General features: G+C 40.2%; 1 long non-coding RNA gene across 1 annotated transcript; it reads left to right on the top strand.

Annotated features, from left to right (window-relative positions):
* Window positions 1–1747: 1747 nt before the first annotated feature.
* Window positions 1748–12321, top strand: LOC140704973 (uncharacterized). Its single transcript, XR_013541185.1, has 3 exons — window positions 1748–10741; window positions 12064–12099; window positions 12242–12321. It is a non-coding gene; the product is annotated as an uncharacterized LOC140704973 (long non-coding RNA).
* Window positions 12322–21068: the final 8747 nt, after the last annotated feature.

Here is a 21068-nt window from a genome sequence, read left to right as displayed (position 1 = left end):
CAGCATATGTTTATTCAGAATCAATGTGCCATCTGTCATCTTTCATGCTCGCACAAGCACAAAAAATTGGGTCAAACATTGTTAAAATTGGCTGTTATCAACAGGAATTATCTTGCATCCTGCAAACTTCTTCACTCTTAAAAACAGTCTTTTTGTATGGTTTCTCAAATTGGGGAAAAAATGAAAAAATTAAAGAACATGAAAATAGCATCCACATCAAGGCTGTACCATGGCATGGGTTTTAAGAAAAAATAATGGAGGAGGAACATTTTCAAAGCAAGATATTTGAAGAAATTAAATATTGGGATGAAAAACAGAAGTTATTATATTTCTCACAGAAAACAGACTTCTGGTCTACAGTGACAACCAGAATTTCATTGTGTAATGGAAGGTAGCTTGGAACATTGGATGTTATTGACAGTTTTAAACCTTATATTCAGGAGTGCTTATGAAATCACAGAAATGAAGGATAGAGTCATGTTACATATATTTTCTAACAGAATATGTGATGATTGAGCTAATGAGAACTGAAGTGTATGAAAATCAATCATGGAATTGAAGAGTTACTTTAAAAAAACAATTTGTGTGGGTGTGAGAGAGAGAGATTGGATGCATGGGTACCTTATCCTCCTGCTTAACACAAAAGTAGTAAAAATAATTTGTAGCATTAATGGCCAAAATCCTGTTGTGCAGCTCCTTTGGTGGAGCAACAATGTTATCACTAGCACAGGCATATTGCAGGCAATCAAAGACGTCCTGGTGCAATTTCTGGTTATACATGACTTCATCTCATTGCATGTGAGTCATGTGCAACCCAAAATTTAAGCAGGAGGTCTTTAATTAGCAGCAGTCTGCCCCTGCCAGTGACATCCCTCTTGCTGTGCTGGTGGAATTATCCAACGGGATACTGACCAATGTGCTAAATTTAACATGTTACTTCCACACTCTTTAAATACCTTTTTTTTAGTATTCTAGTAAAACGCCCTTCACAGAATTTAATCTGTCCACTTCATCCTTTAAAAGCTGAACCTTGATGTTCTGGCAAGGGGAAAAATCTTCTTGCCACAGAACCTGTATCTATAACAAGAGAACTACTGTACTTCAAATAATTTGAAGAGAGAAATAAATTAAATAATTGAGTGGAAATCACATAGTTAGATAAAAACTTAACAAACAGTTCATAGATACAAACCAATTTTCCAAAATGGAAACATAGGCTGCAAGCTGACAGGCCGAAACATGAACATGTTTTAAATAAACTTCAAATAGAACTGGAAAAGTGCTCCTGTGCTTGCATAGAAGTTATGAAATTGTCAGGATTTCTGGCAAGACTGTATTCTGTCCAAACTCATGGTAACCTGGAAAAGGATGTAGAAGCTTAAGTGAGAGTTTACCAAAATAAGCTGCAAATTTATTGAGAATCCAAACTAAAATATGTTATCCACTTCTTAGATACTGTATTTGATGTGATACATCTGAAGCTATAGCACACAGTAGTTTGGAGAAAATTTACAGTAAAGCTTTTTCCAAACATTAGCATTGCTCCCCACCTTTATCTAACTCTGCCATGTTTAATTGAGAAAGAACACTCTACAATAGTGATCCTCAACCTTGGGCCTCCAGATGTTCTTGGACTACAGCTCCCAGAAGCCTTCACCACCACCTCTGCTGGCCAGGATTTCTGGGAGTTGAAGTCCAAGAACATCTGGAGGCCCAAGGTTGGAGACCACTGCTCTACAAAGGATCCTATATTAAAAATATGATGCATTCCACCATGCTACATTGAAGACTTTCATCATCATCTGTTCTCACCAAAGAAGGGTATCTTCTGAGAAACAGATTTTGATGTCTTCTCTGAATTTGTTGACAAGAAAAACTCTGTGTGTGTGCATGTGCATCTGTCTCTCTGTGTGTATGTGTGAGAGAGATGACTTTCAAACTATTCTAAATGCAGTTTGTCACATTGTATAAATATTTTCTTTTACTTCAGTGTTAGGCGTTTAACATTCTGATGTCAAATATATTTGTTTTCTGTAAATATTACACATGTACTTCTTGCCAGTCGACTGAGAGAAATAAGAACACTGACAAAAGCTGTTGTTTGGAGGAAAGTAAAGGAAGAGGTCTCGAATGACTAGACTGCCTCTGGTCTGTCCACATCTTCAAAAAGGACCAAAGTCCTTTTTCCTTTGCCTTTGCTTTTTAAACCTGGACCAGTCTTCACCCTTCTTATTTCAGCTAAATATCTCTTCAAACCCCATCCTTTTCATAAAGCTTTTGGTTTATCCCTTCCAGTTCCTAACACTTAGTTGTAAGTAAGCCAAAGTATATAACTAAAGCCTCCAATCCCTTTTTCACATCCTTCCCCTTGAGACGGGAACCTATTGTATCTGACTTTTGTAAAGCATCAAGTTCCTAGCAGAAGAAAAAGGAAAAGAAGAAGGGGGGGGGGAGAGAAGCAAAAGCAACGCTTGTTTCCAACTCTTTATAAGGTGATTTGTTTCACCATTTTAATATAAACAAAACTGCCAAATATAATGTACAAGCCTTATTTTAATAATTATTGGGGCAATCCAGTTACCAAAGCATAACCAAAAGCATCTTTGGCCATTCAGGAAACACAGGTACTAGACTGAATAATATGGGTGCTCCCTTAAGGCTGAGATTTTCAAGCATATCAAACGTACAACTAACTACAGTATTAAATGTGAAATGACAATCCATACACAGACGGAGGAAGAGAAGAGAAAGAGGAGTGGAAGCATGTATCCCTTCTCTATCTTCTATGCTGGTATAATTGTATGAGTCCTATTTGACAAGGATTGCTCACATCATTATAGAAGCATGAAATCTGGCTGAAATACATAGCTCTTCAAGCTGATCAAAATAGGATTGAGGGCCAACTGAGATTTGACCATATTTGGGCAATGGTTGGATTTCTAATGATTTGTTGTGCAAATTGCCAAAAGTGGAAGTGAGAAATAAAGTCAGCAATACTAGTATCACATAATCTAACCATCTTTTTAAGGGCAACGGCACTTCTACATTCCTAAATCAATGAGATTTCTTTTCCACAATGTCTGAATGGTTCAGAGCAGAATGTAATTGAGTTCTACTTGATATTAGGAAAACTAAGGAGAGATGGTGACTAGTATCTACACAATCTGTATGGGATGTGTGGTAATGACTGACCTGTTATTGGAACATGTCAATACATACATCTTAGCAAAAGAAGCCATGCTGTCTACATGGTACAAAGAACAAACGCTGCATGGGCATCTTCTGTGTCACAACTGTTTTTTAAAAACAAATGCCATGGTCTTCCTTTTCAGCTCTATAGCATCAAAAAGAAGCCAATTTACCCTAACGCTGTGTCAAAAATACAGAAACCTTCAGTAGAATGATAATGATTGTTAATATAGAGCATTATCATAAATTTTTAACATTTTAAAGTAAATTCCACTGAAATCAATGAGCTGGGGGCATAGTTAGATATTCTCATAATATTAAATTTGTGTGCCAGCCTTGCATTTCAGTGACATTTCTGTCCTATCTTGTACGTATCATGGAATTTGAATCAGTGCTTGGAAGACTTGCTCACACTTTGGAAGTAACTAGTTTTTTTAGTAGGTAGTTTGTTTTCACCAACAATGAAGGTATAAAAAAGTTAAATGATACCGGGTGGTTTACAGAATAGGTTGTAAGTTTGTTTCTAACAAACATCTAATATGTTGTAAATAATTGCATTCATTGAAGGAAATAAATCGCCCCGAAACACACATTACTGGGGAGGGAAATACAGGAAGAGAAACGGAGCTAAAGGCACGGAGAGGCAGTGATGAAGTTTTGTCTACCATGTTAATCTCTTATTTAGTCTGAACTCAGTCCATTTTAATTTTTAGTTTAACCTTCAGTTATAACTTGGCGCTAAAATTGCCTTTGCTTAAAGTAATCATAGGGATCCAGCCATTGGGGAGACAAGTAGGAGATACTCAAACTCAGTCTGCCTTTGCTTATATACTGCACAAACCGCTTCCCAAGGCTAAACAATATATTGCTGTGCTACATTTTCTTTCGCAAGCATGCCGTTTATCATCCTTAAACAGCTAGATTCTACCGTTTGCCAAGAAAAGCCTATCTTTTCCGACAGATAGGCCTTCAATTAAATTGGCAGTTCTTCCATTCCTTCATATTAGAGTTACGGTGAGACAGTTTGTCCCAGGCAATTTTTTCTGGTCACAGATGCATTGATGGCTGAGGACAGGTCAATTATCTAAAAGGATGGAATGAAAGCTCATGTTGTGGTGTAAAGATGATATGTATTTAGAGCAGCAGCAGCCTATTCAAATCCCTAGTGTTCATGGGAGATATGGAACTGTTTCAGGCAACTCAACAGAAGGGGGAAAAAATAGTCTCACCAGCATGATTTAATTCCAGTTTTACTTTCCCTTAAATGCCCATAATAATGCTTCCTCATTTTCAGTGCCACTTTGGATACAGGGATATTAATCATTATACTGTACATACTTGAATCCTTTCAGTGTTTGTCGGGCATGAACCACAAAATCTATTATCTACAACCAACATCTCTGATATACACCACAGCTGCTCGGATCCCAAAGACATAATTAATGGATTTAGAGCAGTATTTCTTAAATTATAGCACCCATCTAATGAGGTGAAAAACAGTTTGACAGGATACCCAGAAACAATGTGAGTGGGTTCGAGCTTAGGTTTCTTCCATCCTCCCTTTCTTTCCCTCAAAAATGGCGATGGTTAATCAAGATGCATAAACTTTTTATTAACAGATAACGGTGAACCATGAACAATCACTTTGGTAGAACTAACCCATTCTCCTTCAGTTGGCGTCTTGGGTTGGGAGCTCGGCACTAGTCTGCCTCCCTTCCAACGATCGTCCCTTTGGGGTGTACATATACCATCCATTCCACTGGCTCTATTTCTCCCAGTTGCACAGCTATTCCCTTTCTTCCCTTCATTTGAGTATTCTCTCTCTCTCTCTCTCTCTCTCTCTCCCTCTCTCTTTTAGCCTTGGTTGTAGTCTGCGTATAATATTGTTGCCTTCTCTATATCTCCTCAAGAGGTAATTTCATTCAGAATTTCTCTCTAGTCCATAGATCCTCCATCTCCAACCAACCCCATCCTAATGGTATATCTTCTTTTTCCTCACTCTTCCCTTTTCTCTCCTCCTCCTCTTCTACCCCTGTCTCCCAGCCCACCTCTCCTTTTATCTCTCCCCCTACCTCTGTCACCAGATACCCCTCTCTCTTCTATTGGTGTTCCTTCTCTGATCATTGTTCTCCCGCCCTTTTTCTCCTCTCCTTTCCCGCTCTTTTTCTCTTGTATCTCCAACTGAACCACCACTAGTAACAGAGTACAATGGTTTCATAACCCTCTGTGCTGGGAGTTTGATAGAATGGCTCACTTTCTTTCTGGTGGAGGCTTGCTCCTTCTCACAACTCTGAAGAAAAAAATGACAAAACATTGTCACCTTCAGTTCCCATCTGAGATCACTCACATGTATTGTGAACTAAACATTGATTCAGACACAGGAGACTCAATGTGGTTCTAGTTCAATATCTTCCAACTTTGATGACAGCCTGTGCTTACCAGATAGATAGGTAATCATTCTAGAAAATTACCAGGGTGTTTATGTAATCATCATTCTCAGAGTTCATTACTTGTGTTGATAATGCTCTTGTCACTGAAATTTCATTTTTCATGTATGTATCCATCTTCCCCACTCCCACAATGTATTGTATATACATCTATGTGGCTGGCTAAATAGCTCAGTGAGTTAAGTATCTGGCTGCAATGCTAGAGGTTGGCTCCCCACTGTGCATCTAACGAGAAGAGCCAGCCTGTGTGGCTTTCGGCAAGCTGCACAGTCCCAGGGCACCACCAGAAGAACTGAAAAGTAAACTATTTCTGAGTACTCTAAACTTTAAAAACTTTGGAAAAAGTCACCAGAAGTCAGAATTGACTTGACAGTACATTATTATATTGTATAAACCTATGACTAAATATTTTAATCCATTAACAGATGGATTGTAATCCATGAAAGCTAAATCTGTTAGTCTTTAAATTGCTGCATCACTGTTGTTTTACTTTTGTTTTGCCGTTGTTATACCTGCTGAAACAGGCTAACATGGCCACCTCTTTGAAAACTGCTGGATGTGATTACACTCCCCTGAAAACTCAAGTGTGGACCTTAGGGTTGTTCCTGAATTAGTCTCTATCCTGGATGCCCGGGTTTCAGCAGTGGCCAGGAATGCCTTTGGTCAATTAAAACGAGTGTGCCAGCTGCACCCATTCCTGGAAAGATCTGATCTAGCCATGGTGAAACATGCCTTAGTCATGTCGAGGCTGGATTACTGTCACACACTCTATATGAGGCTGCATATAGAAAGTGTCAGAAGAATTCAGTGAGTCCAAAATGCAGCAGCCAGATTCCTAACTGGAGCTAAACACAGGGATCATGCAACCCCACTGTTACAGCAACTTCACTGGCTGCCAATCCATTTCCGGACAGAATTCTAAGTTGTGGTTCTAACCTATAAAGCGCTAAACGACCTTGGCCCAAGTGACCTCAAGGACCACATTTCCCTTTATGAGCCTGCTTGAGTGTTAAGATCATCAGGAGACGCCTTTCTCTCAGTCTTGCCACCTTCACAGATGCATTTAGTGGGTACAGAGGAGAAGGCTTTCTCTGTTGCTGCTCCCAGAACCTGGAACTCCCTCGCACAGGAGACTAAGCTGGACCCATCTTTACTGACCTTCTGCAAGCAGGCAAAGACCTTTCTCTTCAAGCAAGCTTTTCCTGAGTGACGGGTTGCTTCATTAGGGTTTTTAAATGGATTTTTGTACCTTTCCGCTGTGAATGTGTTTTGGTGTGGCTTATGCTTTTAGTATAATATTAATTTGATCCTTTTCAGTATTTGTATATTCAGTGTTGTTAGCTTTAAATACTGTCTTTTATTGATGTAAATCGCCTTGGGTAATTTTGAAGAAGAAAGGCTGGGCAAAAATATTTTAAATCAATAACCCACCAAAGGCATGAGAACATGCAAGTAGGTTGGATTACAAGTCAGTTTCTTAGTGAGCACAGAGGCCTATCAGGAGGCTTTCCAAGGCAGTATTGACTCTTCTGCCTACTGCAGTACTTATTTTTCCAGACACACAGGATGGGGATGGGTCTTCTTGTCAGCAATGCTGCTTTCTACTAAAGCAATGGGGGAAATTGCAAGCAGTTAGTTCCAGAGCTTGAAAAGGTTACTTCCTGGAGTATAGGTCCCAGAATCCCATAGTGCACATTACCATGGCCCATGCAGGCTTGGGGATTCTGGGACTTGTTAAAATGTCATTTTCCATTTTCTCTGGCTAGTTTCCAGATTTATGTACCCCATCCTTTTCTCTTGCACTGGAAACACAATAGGATGTGTGTCATAGGAGGTCAGTGTACAGTACAACACCTAGCTCTAGGCCTTAGTCATTGCACATTTTGTTTATATAGAGAGAACAAAAATGTGAACGACTAATCTCATATGAAATAGAGGCTAGTCTTAAAATACAAAACCATGGGTTTTTACAATACCAGTGCCTCCTTTAATTTGATCTGACAGCAAATAAAATCTCAGAGAGCAGTACAATTTTCCAAAAAAGATGAAAAAGCCATTATTTGCTATAAGAACACTGGAAGAAGATATTTTACCTCAAAAGACTGCTAAGAATTGTTATGGGTTTATATTTAGCCAAAAATATTTCAAAACTCCAACCTCCTAAATGCTCTCAAGTTATTTTGGTTTAAGATTAATGCGAAAATATGCATCTCTTTTAAAAGCAGTCATTCATAGAATCATTAGGGTACCTGACCAAAACCCTCTGTATTTACACAAGATTCTACAATAAACGAAGAATGATGATGTTGCATAATTTTCAAATACAGCCTTCTAGAACTTACACTGCTCTGTTTTCAAGAGTAGCTGCCATATGGCTCACATCATTGACTGAGATAAAACTGTTTGGACAGGAGAGGATAGTTGTCTGTAATAGAACTTACATCTACTGTACCAGATGACTGGATGGCAGAAATGGAACTTCTTTGCTACAAAACACTCCCTATTTGCTTTTCAAAGTGAAGCATTTGACCATAGCAAAAGACAAGACTTGAAAGTGCTTCCAAGCTCTTCCCTACATGGTAGGTCTGAACACATTCAAATCATAATCAGGAACAAATCTGATGACACTGTAAAACTCAACACATTTATTGTACGTTAAGCTAGTGAGTGGTTTTCCAGATTCTTTAGAGCAGGGGTCTCCAAACTTTTCAGTATGAGGGCCACATCATATATTTTGGAGTATAGGTCCCAGAATCCAAAGGAGGGAAGGGAGACCCAAGCGATCCCCCACCCCGCTGTCTTTGCAAAGACAGTAGGGGTGGGGATCGCTGAGATCAGGCTTTGTTCCTCTTCCTGTCCCCGCTTGAGCATAGGAAGAGGAGGGAAGGGGGATTGCTTGGGTCCCCCTTCCCTCCTCTTCCTATGCCCAGGCCAAATAAAAAGGCAAGGCAAGCTGGATGTGGCTTGCAGGCTGTAGTTTGGAGATCCCTGTTTTAGACCAGCGGTCCCCAACCTTTTTGGAACCGCGGACCGTTTGGGGGGTACAGGCTCCATGTGCGGACCAGTTGGGGGATGGGGGCATGCTCATAGAGGGGCGTGTCATGCGGGTGTGCTGTAATTCATGGTCTCAAACTAGGAGTGCCAAAGGCTGTGAAACCATAAGAGAGTATATGAGATTGTTTAAAAAAAAAAACACGGAATCCCCAAATGAATTCCTGACAAGGCTGAGGGATGGTTTTCGCTGGTACACTCACTTTGATCTGGATTTGGAATCAAGAGCCAGCTGTGCTACAGGTGCAGCTCCAAAAGCACCCAGCCATGTGTGACTGCAGCCACTGAACTGCCCGAGTCCTGCAGCTGGTCTGGTCAGACAGCTATGCATCAGCTGTAGCACAGTTACACAAAAGCACTTTGCACATGCCTCTCTGCTGTCTGTCTACTGATTGTCAAGATACAAGGGAGCTTCTGAGGAGAGATACTTGCTCAATAAAATGCTATGTACAACAACTCTGAGTCAAGTTTCTTTATTAGACAATGTAGCTCAGGGCCATGCTCCTAGGGAAGGATATTGCAGGAAACAGGGAGGGACACAAACCCTATTTTCATTGATAATGATGGGAAGGGTGGGAAGGAATGCATGGTTTGCAAATCATTAGCTGTGTGAATGGGATGACTCATGAGGGTGAGGGGGCTGGGAAGACACCGGCATGGATACAGGCTGGTGCCCTAATCATCAGTCAAGAGGTAGGGGGTAGGCAAGATATCACTGGTATGGGTACAAGCTGGTGCCACCAATTATGAGCCAAGAGGCGAAGGTGGGAGAGATTCAAATTGCCCTCCCCCATAATGAACCAGGAAGTAAGGGGTAGGTAAATTGACAGTGGTAGGGATTCAAGCTGGCCCTCCAATCATAAGCCACAAATTTAGTATTGTAGAAGGGACCCAAGCTGCCCAATCATGAGTAAAAACAGAAGGGAGAGTCCAAGTGCAAACTCAACATTACCCAACCAGGAAGGAGAGCAGGAAGATGGACAGTGAAAGGGCCAGGCCTTGAATTGTGTAGAGTTCTGTAGAATTATGTAGAGTTGTGTCAGATGGACAACAGACTAGGATCCATGGAAAGCAACACCTAATAATTATTGCTTGAGTGGTAGAATATACCAGATGGGAAGGAAATAAATTGAATAAATAAATAAATAAAATAAGTATAACTTCACACAGCTCTAGTAACTAACCTTGCCACTAATCATGAGCTAGGGCAGGGGGAAGAGGGAGTAATGTGAGGCCATCCTACAGATCAATAAACAGAAGTTTTCTTTGGCTCCCTCTTGTGGTTCTCTCAGACAGTGGGGTGAGTGGACGTTTAAATGAGAGAGAGGCAGATGTCATGGGGGCACTCTGACTGCACCAGATGCACTAGGAGGGGCTTAGCCTTCTGTGGCGCAAACTGGTGTTGCAATGGGTTTCATGGCAGCTGCAGAAAGGACTTGCATTTGGGGGAAATAGCACACTGTACCTTTAACAGGCATCTCCCTCTTAATTGTGAGAGTCTGGTTCAGCCAGCCTAAGGCCAGCCTGGCAAGTTAGGATTGTGCTCTAAGTCAGGACGAGAAAAGGAAAGAAAGATTTATTTTAGTGCTAACATTTTCTGAATTTGGACCAGGGTTCTGTGACATAAATAGTGCTTTGAATGGCAGTTAGTTCTCCAACATCTTCTAATATTCCATTCTTGACCTAAAAAGGAGTAGGTAAATAGCTCCACGTCATTAACTAAGATAGTTAATGGATGCTCATTTGGAGATACTACTTATCATTTATGAGCTTATAAGAAAAATAAAAAGAGAACAGCCCAACAGCAGCCCATGCAGAAGTATTTATGATCCACAGGACAAGACTTATTTCACTCTTGCAAGCAGCCTTAAATTGGGCTTAAGAGTGTGAGAGATAGTTAAATAACTATTGACATACTGCTGAGGAAATAATGAGTGAAGGTGTCACATGACCTCTGAGGTCACATGATTGCTGGAGCAACAGTGGTCTAAGTTCTTGACTGTTGGCCTTTGCCCACTTGCTGCTTTCCTGCCTTAACAGCCATCGGGAGCAGAGTGAGTTAGAGAGACCTTGGCTTTTCAAAATTAATTATCGTACATTTACAGTGGGGTCTTGACTTAAGAACTTAATCCGTATTGGAAGGCGGTTCTCAAGTCAAAAAGTTCTCAGGTCAAATCTGCATTTCCCATAGGAATGCATTGAAAACCATTTGATCCGTATCTGCTCTTTTCCGTCCATAGAAACGAATGGGAAGCTGCTATTCTGCCTTCGACCACTAGAGGGGGATATTTTGTTTCTTTTTTTCTTAGGTCAAGAAAGGTTCAGGGAAGCCAGGGAAAATACAGTCCAGGCAGTACCAGGCAGTCTGAAGACTGTCTCCGAATCCACTCTCTAAACGCTGGGAGGAGTGAGGAAGCAGACAGGCACCCTTTTCACTGGCCAACAGTTAACTGAAAGTTCAAATTTTGCACTTTCCCTGCCTCCCATGTGGTTTTTTTTCAGTTCTTAACTCAAATCTAAGTATGTAAGTCAAGTCAATATTTTCCTATGAGAGTGGTTCTTAAGACAAAATGTTCTTAACTTGAGACATTCTTAAGTCAAGACCCCACTGTACCTTTCATCTGGGCTTAACTGTGGACTCTCTCAGCCATTCAGGTTCATAGTTTGTAGAGATGTATTGTACTCTGTATATGGACAGGATTGCTTCCTGTTTTGTCTATAGCTCTGGAAACTACATTAAGAGTTGCCTAGGTAGTGTAGGTTTAAGATGGTGAGGTTGGGCAGGGCAGTTGTGGTACTTTTGAGAGGTTGCTGTTGTTTTTTAAGGGAGATAAATGGGTTTGTTAGGGGGGCAGCCAGATGTAAGCTGGATTTCAATAATAGACTTCCTACACAGATGAGAAAGAGTAGCATTTATGGGGATGCTTTTCTGGGTGCCCCCTTTCTGAGAGAGCCATGGGTGTAGTTGTTGGAAATGAAACAGAAATGTTTCATTTCTGAAATATTTACCAACTCTGCATGATTAATCTGTGTATTTCATCCATAGCATTCATTAGATTGTATTCAGTTAATCTCCTTCCTTAGTAACCATAATTAGAAAAAAAAGGTTTTGTTTATGTTGTTCAGAAATGAACAACATACCTCTTTACATATTGTTTCCAAGTCTGAAGGGTTCCAAAGATTATTGTGTCTGAAATATTTTCCCATTTAATGTGTTAATATGCCAGGATGTATTGAATTGTTCAACTTAATAGTTCTCTTTCTGGGTTGATTTCTCTTGTATTTATTTCCACATTTATAGTGTTAATTACTTGCTCAAAATTTAAAGAAATAGTGGTTTATAAATGTTAATATATATCACATAACTATCTTCTAGGTAAAACAACATATCTTATGGTTAGGCACTGACCAGGTAAGGGATCAAAACTCCATTTAGATTTATTTATTTTTCACTACCTTCCCTTCTCATACAGGCCAAGAAACCAACCAGGTAAGAGATCAAAACTAATTTTGGTTTATTTCTTCCTTTTTAACTGCCTTCCCTCCTTATACAGGCCAAGACACCAACCAGATAAGAGATCAAACTCCTTTTTAACTGCCTTCCCTCCTTATACAGGCCAAGACACTGACCAGGTAAGAGATCAAAACTGGTTTTGGTTTATTTTTTCCAGTTGTACTGCTTTCCCTCCTGTGCTGTGATGTTTTTTGTGTTTTGGTGTGTTTTCCCCCCAATCCCATTGTGTTTGGGCTGGCAGTGTGTATGTGGAGGGTGTTTTGGGGGTTTTTTTCCCCAGCCTCATGGCATTCTGCTGGGGCTGGCTATGTGTGTGGGGGTTGTGTTTTCCCCCCCAGCCCCATTGCATTTTGTTGGGGCTGGCTGTGTGGGGGAGTTGTTTTTTAGTGTTTTTTCCCATCCCCATAGCATTCTGCTAGGGCTGGCTGTGTTGTTCGTTTGTTTGTTTTAGTGTGTTTGTCTTTCGGCCCCAGCACATTCCTGTGGGGCTTCTACTGTTTTATTTTTATTTTATTTTTTTCTTTTGTTTTTCCGGCCGGAATGGAATAATGGGGTATGAATGTATTCCTATGGGAAATAGCGCTTCGACTTACAACTATTTCGAGTTATGCACATCTTTTGGAACAGATTATGGTTGTAAGTCAAGGCACCACTGTAATATGGTTGCTGACCTTGAGCCAGATATCCTGGAGAGTCAAGACAAGTGGGCCTTAGAAAGCATGGCTAACAACAAGGTGTCATGAGTGCATCCAAAGACCTGGAACCAGAAGGGTTAACTGAGGCTGAAGAGAATGCTGAGAGATCGGAAACACCTGAACCACCTCCAGATTCTCCTTCCACGGCAGACAAGCTTCGGGCCAGGCTTCGGGAAAGACTTAGGACAAGAAGATCAGAGGATCGCTCAAAGGCTGTCCACAGAAACCTACAATCATCTAGTCCTGAGTATTAACAGGATAGAAAGCTTTCCAGCAGCTCAAGGAGCTGTTTTACTATAAAACAGCTCCCAGTGAAGCCAGAAATTCTGTGGAAGCAGAGTCAAAACCTTGGCTTGCATCCACGCTTCTTGTACCGTGTTCCTGACTCTGAACTCTGGAGTCTGCCCCTGGACTATGCTGGTATTGGACTTTGGACTCTGACTCTTGACTACGCTGTGTATCGGACTCTGGACTTTGACACTAGACTTCATTCTGTGAGTTGATTTATGGACATTGGCTTTGCATTCTTGGTATCCTTGACCCTGGACTGGTTTATCGGACTTCGGCTGTTGTAACCCCCGGGAACATGACACAAGGCCAGTGGAGGTGATGGCATTCCAGTTGAACTTTAAAATCTTAAAAGATGACACTGTTAAGGTGCTACACTCAATATGCCAGCAAGTTTAGAAAACTCAGCAGTGGCCAAGGAATTGGAAAAGATCAGTCTACATCCCAATCCCAAAAAGGTAAAGGTAAAGGTTCCCCTTGACAATTTTTTTTTTGTCCAGTCGTGTCCGACTCTAGGGGGCGGCGCTCATCCCGCTCTTCAAGCCATAGAGCCAGCGTTTTGTCCGAAGACAATCTTTCCGTGGTCACATGGCCAGTGTGATTTAGACACGGAACACTGTTTACCTTCCCACCGAGGTGGTCCCTAATTATCTACTCGCATTTGCATGCTTTCGAACCGCTAGGTTGGCGGGAGCTGGGACAGGCGACGGGTGCTCATTCCGTTGCGTGGATTCGATCTTACGACTGCCGGATCTTCTGACCCTGCAGCAGGCTTCTGCGGTTTAGCCCACAGCGCCACCACGTCCCTACAATCCCAAAGAAGGGCAGTGCCAAAGAATGCTCCAACTACCATACAATTGCGTTCATTTTACACGCTAGCAAGGTTATGCACAAAATCAAATTACAGCTGAGGAAACGATGGATTGGATATCACACCCCAGTTTTTAAAACAAAGACACATATGGTGCTTCTTGATTATCTTCAGAGCATATATGGAGAATTCTGGGAGTTGTAGTCCGAAAAAGTAACTTTCTGTATTTCAAGTCCTGTTTTCTGACTCATTGCTAAGAGTTGAAATCTTGGTAGCAAAACACAAAGTATCAAACTGACTCCTACTAGAGATCTAAAGGCAATGTCCAAAATAATCCAGAGTCAAGCAACTCCAGCTGTTCCAGAAAACCAACAGGGAGGGACCAAGAAGTGTAGTCAAGCAGTCCAAATGTCATACACAGCAAAAACACATCAGCAGGTGTTAGATGACCCAATAGGCAGGGCCTGAAGGACAAACAGATGTTTTATCAAATAGTCCCCATCCCAAAATGAGAGTTGTATAGCTGGGTTGCTGGAGCTTAGCTGTAAGCAGTAGCTGAGAAAAGAGCTGTAGAATTTTGGTCTTTGGGAAGAATAGGAGACCCCCTATTCTTGAGAAGGCCTCTTCCTCCAAGAAGTCTTTCTCTCCAGCCCAGCACTTTGCCAAAGGGTGTCTAATTAGGATTGTGCCTTTATTCTACGATATTTCCGAGAACTGGAAGGCAATCTATTCTTCTTTTTTGACTCAGAGGCTCCTTCTTTTTGGGAGTTTCATCCCAGTGCCTATCTGTAGTTTGTGTGACTTGGGAGGGACTTTTCTGGGCTGGGGTGATTATTTATCCATCACTAACCAATTCTTCCTTCCAGCCTTTGAATTCAAACAGAGCCTTATCTCTCTCCTAAGTGTTATTTTCTCTCTCTCTCTCTCTCTCTCTCTCTCTCTGCTCGGTTGACGGTAGTTTGTTGTTTGTTTGCTGTTAACCTGTTTGGTTGGTTGCTTAGTATGTGTGCAGTAAAGCAAGTAGCATAGTCAAGTCTGTAATTTCAAGAAACCGCATGTTAAGAAATGTTGTTTATTCTTTCTCCTACAAATGACTCAGAGTGAGTTATTGAGACTTCATGTGCCAATTTTTGAGAAAGGGTTGGACTCCAGAAATGCTGCTAGGTTTGAGACATTGCATAGAGTGATAGTAGTTGTGCAGGCAGTTCAGGTAGTAGTGAATTTCCTGTTCCCAGTGTTCTGTCACTAGAGGTCATTTTCTCCCTTCATCTGATAATTGGGCTAGCCCTCAACTTTTGCTGCATTTTTATATTGACTTCTGCTTTCACCCTCATTGCTTCCCTCCATAATTGGACTCCCCCCCCCCCCAATTCATACAACCAGCTGCTTTGGTAGTCCTGTGAAGGGCTGGTAGACAGAATAAATGGGTGAAAGAGAGCAAATAAGTAAATAAATAAATTGAAACTGAATGGAGTAGCTATCCAAATAAAATCATGCCCCTCTTTCAGACTGAAGCCAGGTTACTGGTACACTGCTGTCAAAGAACTAAGGCCTAGTGATTTTTTTGTTTTTGTTTTGGACAAGCTCAACTAAGTTTTGCTTTCATAGTTGGAACATCAGATTTCACATACTGTATACACAAAAGTAATTTAATATATGCTTGCAGTTTGGCTGCATATGATGAGACAGACAGACTTTAGATGTTTTGTAAAAACCACAAAGCAAAGCAGCTGGTAGGAAAGAAATTAGAAGACATAGGTAAAATAGGGGCCCTGATAGGTATCAATTCATTTTTAATAATGGGGTTGTTTTCCTGAACTTGAATTTCTTGTGGCTTACTTAGAATTTTGGCAATGATGTTGCAGGACAATCATTTCACCAAATGGCTAACAGCTTACCTCCTTGCCAACCAGCCAGAATTCCCCTGTGTTGCTTTAGCAAGAAGAAAAGCATATTATAAGCCTGGAGAAACATGAGAATCTGATTGAAGAGGAAATGATTTATTATAAATAGTAAAGGTCTCAAGTTGCCACTCATATTTATCAAGGACCCCAAAGCAGTCCGTTAGATTGATTTGCATTTAAACTATGTCTGCAAGGAAAAGCTTCCAGCAACTCATTTAAATGAGTTCTAAATTACAATAGAAATACCACCAAAATTACATTTTTCTTGGCTTACTATAATCCTAAAGCTCATTTGGAAGCACCTGCGAAAAGTATTGGTTGCCAAAAAGAGAAGGCAGGATTCAATTTCATTTGACATAATAAATTTTGTAAAATACAGAATTTTAAAACTTTTACAGAACAAAGAACTTTTTGTAACTATGGCTGATTATAATTATGAGTAGTTCTGCACTGCCGAGGTGCCTTGGAATGTTCATTGTTTAACCTGGAAACAATTTAAACTAAGACAGAATGACAGAACATTAAAGTTGTCTGAGATTACAGAAAAGAGAAGAAGGAAGAGGAAGAGAGACTTAAACAACGAATCTCTATATTAGGAATCAGCATCAAAGCCACAAAACAAAACAAATCAGTTACAGAAATAGAATCGAGTCTTGGAAAAGTTACTATGTTGGCAAAAACTCCTCAAATCTATTAAAGCAGCATTGCTACTTTCCAGGCTTTGAGAATTATACAGTATTGCCAAAAGGGTCACATGTAAAAATTCATATATTTTTTGTTAGTTCTGTGCAATCCAGAGGGTGCAGATTTACTGCATGGATATTATCTGAAAAGTAACCTTCTTTTACATTCTTAAGGAACAAAAAAAGAGTCCTTCTATGGTAAACTAGCAGAGAGATTTTATTTTATGCTCAAGTCTAAATCAGGCCCTACTATTTCCATTGATACAAATCAATCCAGCCGGTGCCTCATGCACATAAGGACCCATAGCATATATCAGCTACATTTGGTGTCTGTTTTTCTGTCTGATGAGCTTGGAGCCATGATTTTGCCTCATAATGAAACTAACTATGAGTAGGTTGATTTCATTGATGTGACCAGGTCAAAAGTACCCGATGAACCGCCTTAAGAAGAACTGAAATAATTAGCAAGCTTACGTATTTGTTATCCAAACTGGTTTGTTCTAAAGTAGACAGAGAGTTTAATAAGTTTATGAGGAAAGAACTGAAACATCTTGTTTAAATAACTAGAGTCTGGTAAGAATTCCCTTTCCCCCTTGACGGCTTGAGCTTCCTCAAAGTGTAGCCAGGTGTTTACAGCATAGTCTGCTAGAAAGAAAAAGGACTTTGTACTGTGAGAAGGAGCTGTTCCTTAAGAACCAGCTGTGTTGGAGTGTCATATTTTTAATGGCTATGGCAAGACCATGTACGTGCATGCAATACACGCAGCAGTGTTTCAATGAAGTACAAACAGAAGAAAACGGGAATATACAAGAACAGTGTCTGCTGAATTCAGCCACATCAGCCCTGAGAAGAGTAACTATCAATTTATTTAAAAGTAAACATATTCAGATGTGATCCTATGTTCTATTTCTGCACTTCTGCTTACATTTGTGTAAGTTAATTGATACTGTATCTTCTGACCCACCCATTTCAATTTTCTATGTGATTCTTTTGCACTGATGCCAATCTTTTTCTCTCTCATGTCTTTGCAGGGGGAAAAATCAGAAGTGTTCCATATAGCCTTGGGGCATCTGCTTGCAGTGTGTGTTGTCCTACACCCCCCCAATGGTTGCATTCAGATTTAGTTATGAACATTCTGCTGTTATAAAGATGTAGATGTAAACCTTGGGCATGTGTGAATCTTCCTTTTCTTCTCCAGTGCATTAAAGGAGAAATGAAGCTTCTGACACTGTGTGAGTGGGTTCTCTGTTGTCTTTGGGCATTTCTCTTTCAGGAGACACAAACGAAGAGTCAGAATTACCAAATAAAGAATCTTTATTAACGGATGTGTTTAAATCTTCTTGGTTACGAACAACAGAACTTTGAACAGATAACTGGGGAGGGGAACTCTCCCAAAACCACAACAGAGATTTCTCTTCGTTTAGATCTTTCAATAATAGGTTTTTGCTTTTTCCTCTTCCTCCATCGGTTGTCTCAGGAAGTTGTTGCGGACCGCACACAAAGTCCCGCAACATCGGTGGCGGGCCCAATATCCCTCTCTCAAGACTTTTTTCTCTATCCCTGGCGGGATGTGGTGCACCAGATGTGCCGGACCTGGTACACTAATACAGTCCATTCTTCAGGGCTTAAACCTGGAATAATGGGTCTTATTTTGGTGTTAGCACAGCTTTCGTCTTCCTCGATTATCGGGTTCGATGCAGGTCTTTTGATAGGAACTGAAAAGATCTGTGCATCCCTCTCTGTTTAGCCGGACGCACTCTCTCTAAAGACGGACACCTTCTCCGTTTCTCTAGAAATGGCTCCTTTCTCTGTAGTCAAAAATATGTCTATTTTCTCCCTTTCACGGTACACCGATCTCCTGTCTCCTGCCTCGGGTCTTTCTACCGATAATTTCTCTCTTTCACGGTACACCGATCTCGTCTCCTGCCTCGGGTCTTTCTAATGGTTTCAACTGCTACTCTTGCACGCGCTCCTTCCTCTCGAGCTCTTTCTACCTTCAGCACTGCTTGTCTTTCATTGATATCTCTGATTCTATCTCAATTACGTGAGGGGACGGCTCACTCTTTGCTGGTTCTCTATCCTCCTCCTCACACACTGATTAAATGGAATATTTGACTTCCCATCTGAATGAAGCAAATTGTGCTCTATATTTATCTTTGCAAACCATAGTTTAGAATCCTGGTTTACAGCTAAACTGTAGTTTGAGCAAATCATATTTTCCTGCATTTGAGCATAACAGTGAACTGGCAGGGTTATTTTTTTTAATGCTCTCTGGAATACTACCTTGTCAGGTATGTCCAATGCATAGACTGGGCTGTACCACAATAAACAAGTAGCTAGTTTGAATTCTGATCTGGCAAAGATGCTTCTAATCATTTATTCTCAACCCCTGAAGAAATCAGAGCACTTGCTCATGGTCATAATGGTAAACTAGTTATTATGTCTGAACTGAATTATGTCTCTTCTGCTTTAAGATCCCTCTTTCTTATATGTAAAGTGTAGCCGTTGGAGCCATTTAGAAAAGATGTCAACTTGGTTTTTATAAAAAAAAATACTGGTGGTGTATACTAATGTATATTGCTATAGGGGTTTTCCTGAACATTGTGTTCCCCGCTACTTCAATGTAAAATTGGCTTCCAGATTTCCAGGTTTACTCCTTCTCCCAGTCTTTATTGTATTGATACATTGCAGATTGAATGTCAACACCACCACTGGTCCAGCAATGGAAATCACTCCCCTCATGGGGATATTATGTAGAAATTCTTTACCCTCTTTGAAATAACACCTACTGTTGCATTATGCTTCCCCAGTCCCCCTCTTCCTCCACTCGCCACACATCCGTACTTTTCTATTGTCTTTAGAATAGCAGACGTAATGTTCTAACTTTGATGACCGTTGTTACAATTGCAACTAAACCTATTCCATGCTTGTTCTTCTTTCCTTTTCTCTGTCAACCCAGATATGCTTTCTTGTCCAGCATGGATCTTTTCAATTTCTTCCTGAGTTGCAGCTATGCAGAGCTTCTTCCCACTGGGCTTGACCTGCTGCTTTCACTGCTCCAAATACTTAATGGTGTCATGTGTGCATGCCAAAGTAACATTGGGGCTGGGATGCTGCTGCCTCAAGGATGACTGTAAATTCAAGCCCACACCCACTGTTGAAGAGTGGAGCAATCCACAAAACTGGATGGATAATCCTGGCTTTGTTGCAGTGTGGAAAGAAAATATTTCCCAGTGGAAGATTAAGACATCTAAAATTGACCAAGCTGTGCATCATGTAGATACACTAACTCCAGTTGTTATAATTGTCACCCATGAAACAGCTGGAAGCTGAAAGATTTATGAAACTAATCAAAGCAATATATACTGAACAAAAGGCAAAAGTGAGAATTAATGGCAAGTTGTCAAAAGAAATTCAAATACAGAAAGGTACTAGACAGGGGTGTCCACTGTCTCCACTCTTATTTATCTGGACTCTAGAAATACTAAATGAACAAATTAGAGATAAAAAGGAATTGAAAGTTAAAGGCCAAGTCTATAAACTTCAGGCTTTTGCGGACGACTTAGTCATTATACTGGAAGATCCACTGCATTCAATAGAAGACCTGATGACAACGTTAAAAAACTTTGGTGACATGGCAGGAATGAGAACAAATCAAAAGAAGACCAAAATACGTACTAAAAATATAAGAGAACAAGAACAGCAGAAGCTAATAGAGAATTTTATTTATTTATTTATTAAATTAGAGAAGACGAACTTCCAAGAGGAAAAGAAAATTCGATATCTAGGGATACAAATTACAAAGAAGACAAGCACATTATTTAAAGATAACTATATGAAATTGATGAAGGAGATACAGGACAATTTGGAGAAATGGGATAAATTACAATTATCATTACTGGGAAGAATTGCGACGATCAAAATGAGCATCTTGCCAAAAAATTTTATTTTTATTTCAGTCAGTCCCTATCATATTAAAACAGTCCTTTTTCAAAGAATTTAATAAGATAATTATGAGATTTATATGGCAAGGTAAAAAACCAAGAATTAAAATTAAGGCAATTCAAGATGCTAAGCAGAGGGGTGGCTTTGGTCTTCCAGACTGGGTTCTGTATTATAGATCTTGTATTTTAGATTGGATAAAAGAATGGATAACTCTAGAAAATGATAGATTACTCAACTTGGAAGGACATGAGTTGCAATTAGGTTGGCATGCTTATTATCTATGGTATAAAAAGGACAAAGAGCAAAAGAATTTTAATTTACATATGATAAGAAGAGCTTTATTGGGAACATGGAAAAAGATTATACAACAAATTTATTACAAAACACCTGTATGGGTGTCACCTATAGATGACACCCATACAGGTATGGGTGTCACCTATAGATGACACCTATAGATGACAGCCTAACCTCATGACAAAAGCAAAACTTTTAAGATATCAAGATTTATTAAAAAAAGGATGGTGAACTAAGGTCCAAAGAA

Source organism: Pogona vitticeps, chromosome 2, assembly GCF_051106095.1.
Source record: "Pogona vitticeps strain Pit_001003342236 chromosome 2, PviZW2.1, whole genome shotgun sequence".
In the NCBI taxonomy this organism is placed as follows: domain Eukaryota; kingdom Metazoa; phylum Chordata; class Lepidosauria; order Squamata; family Agamidae; genus Pogona; species Pogona vitticeps.
This window is presented reverse-complemented; position numbering and strand designations above follow the sequence as displayed.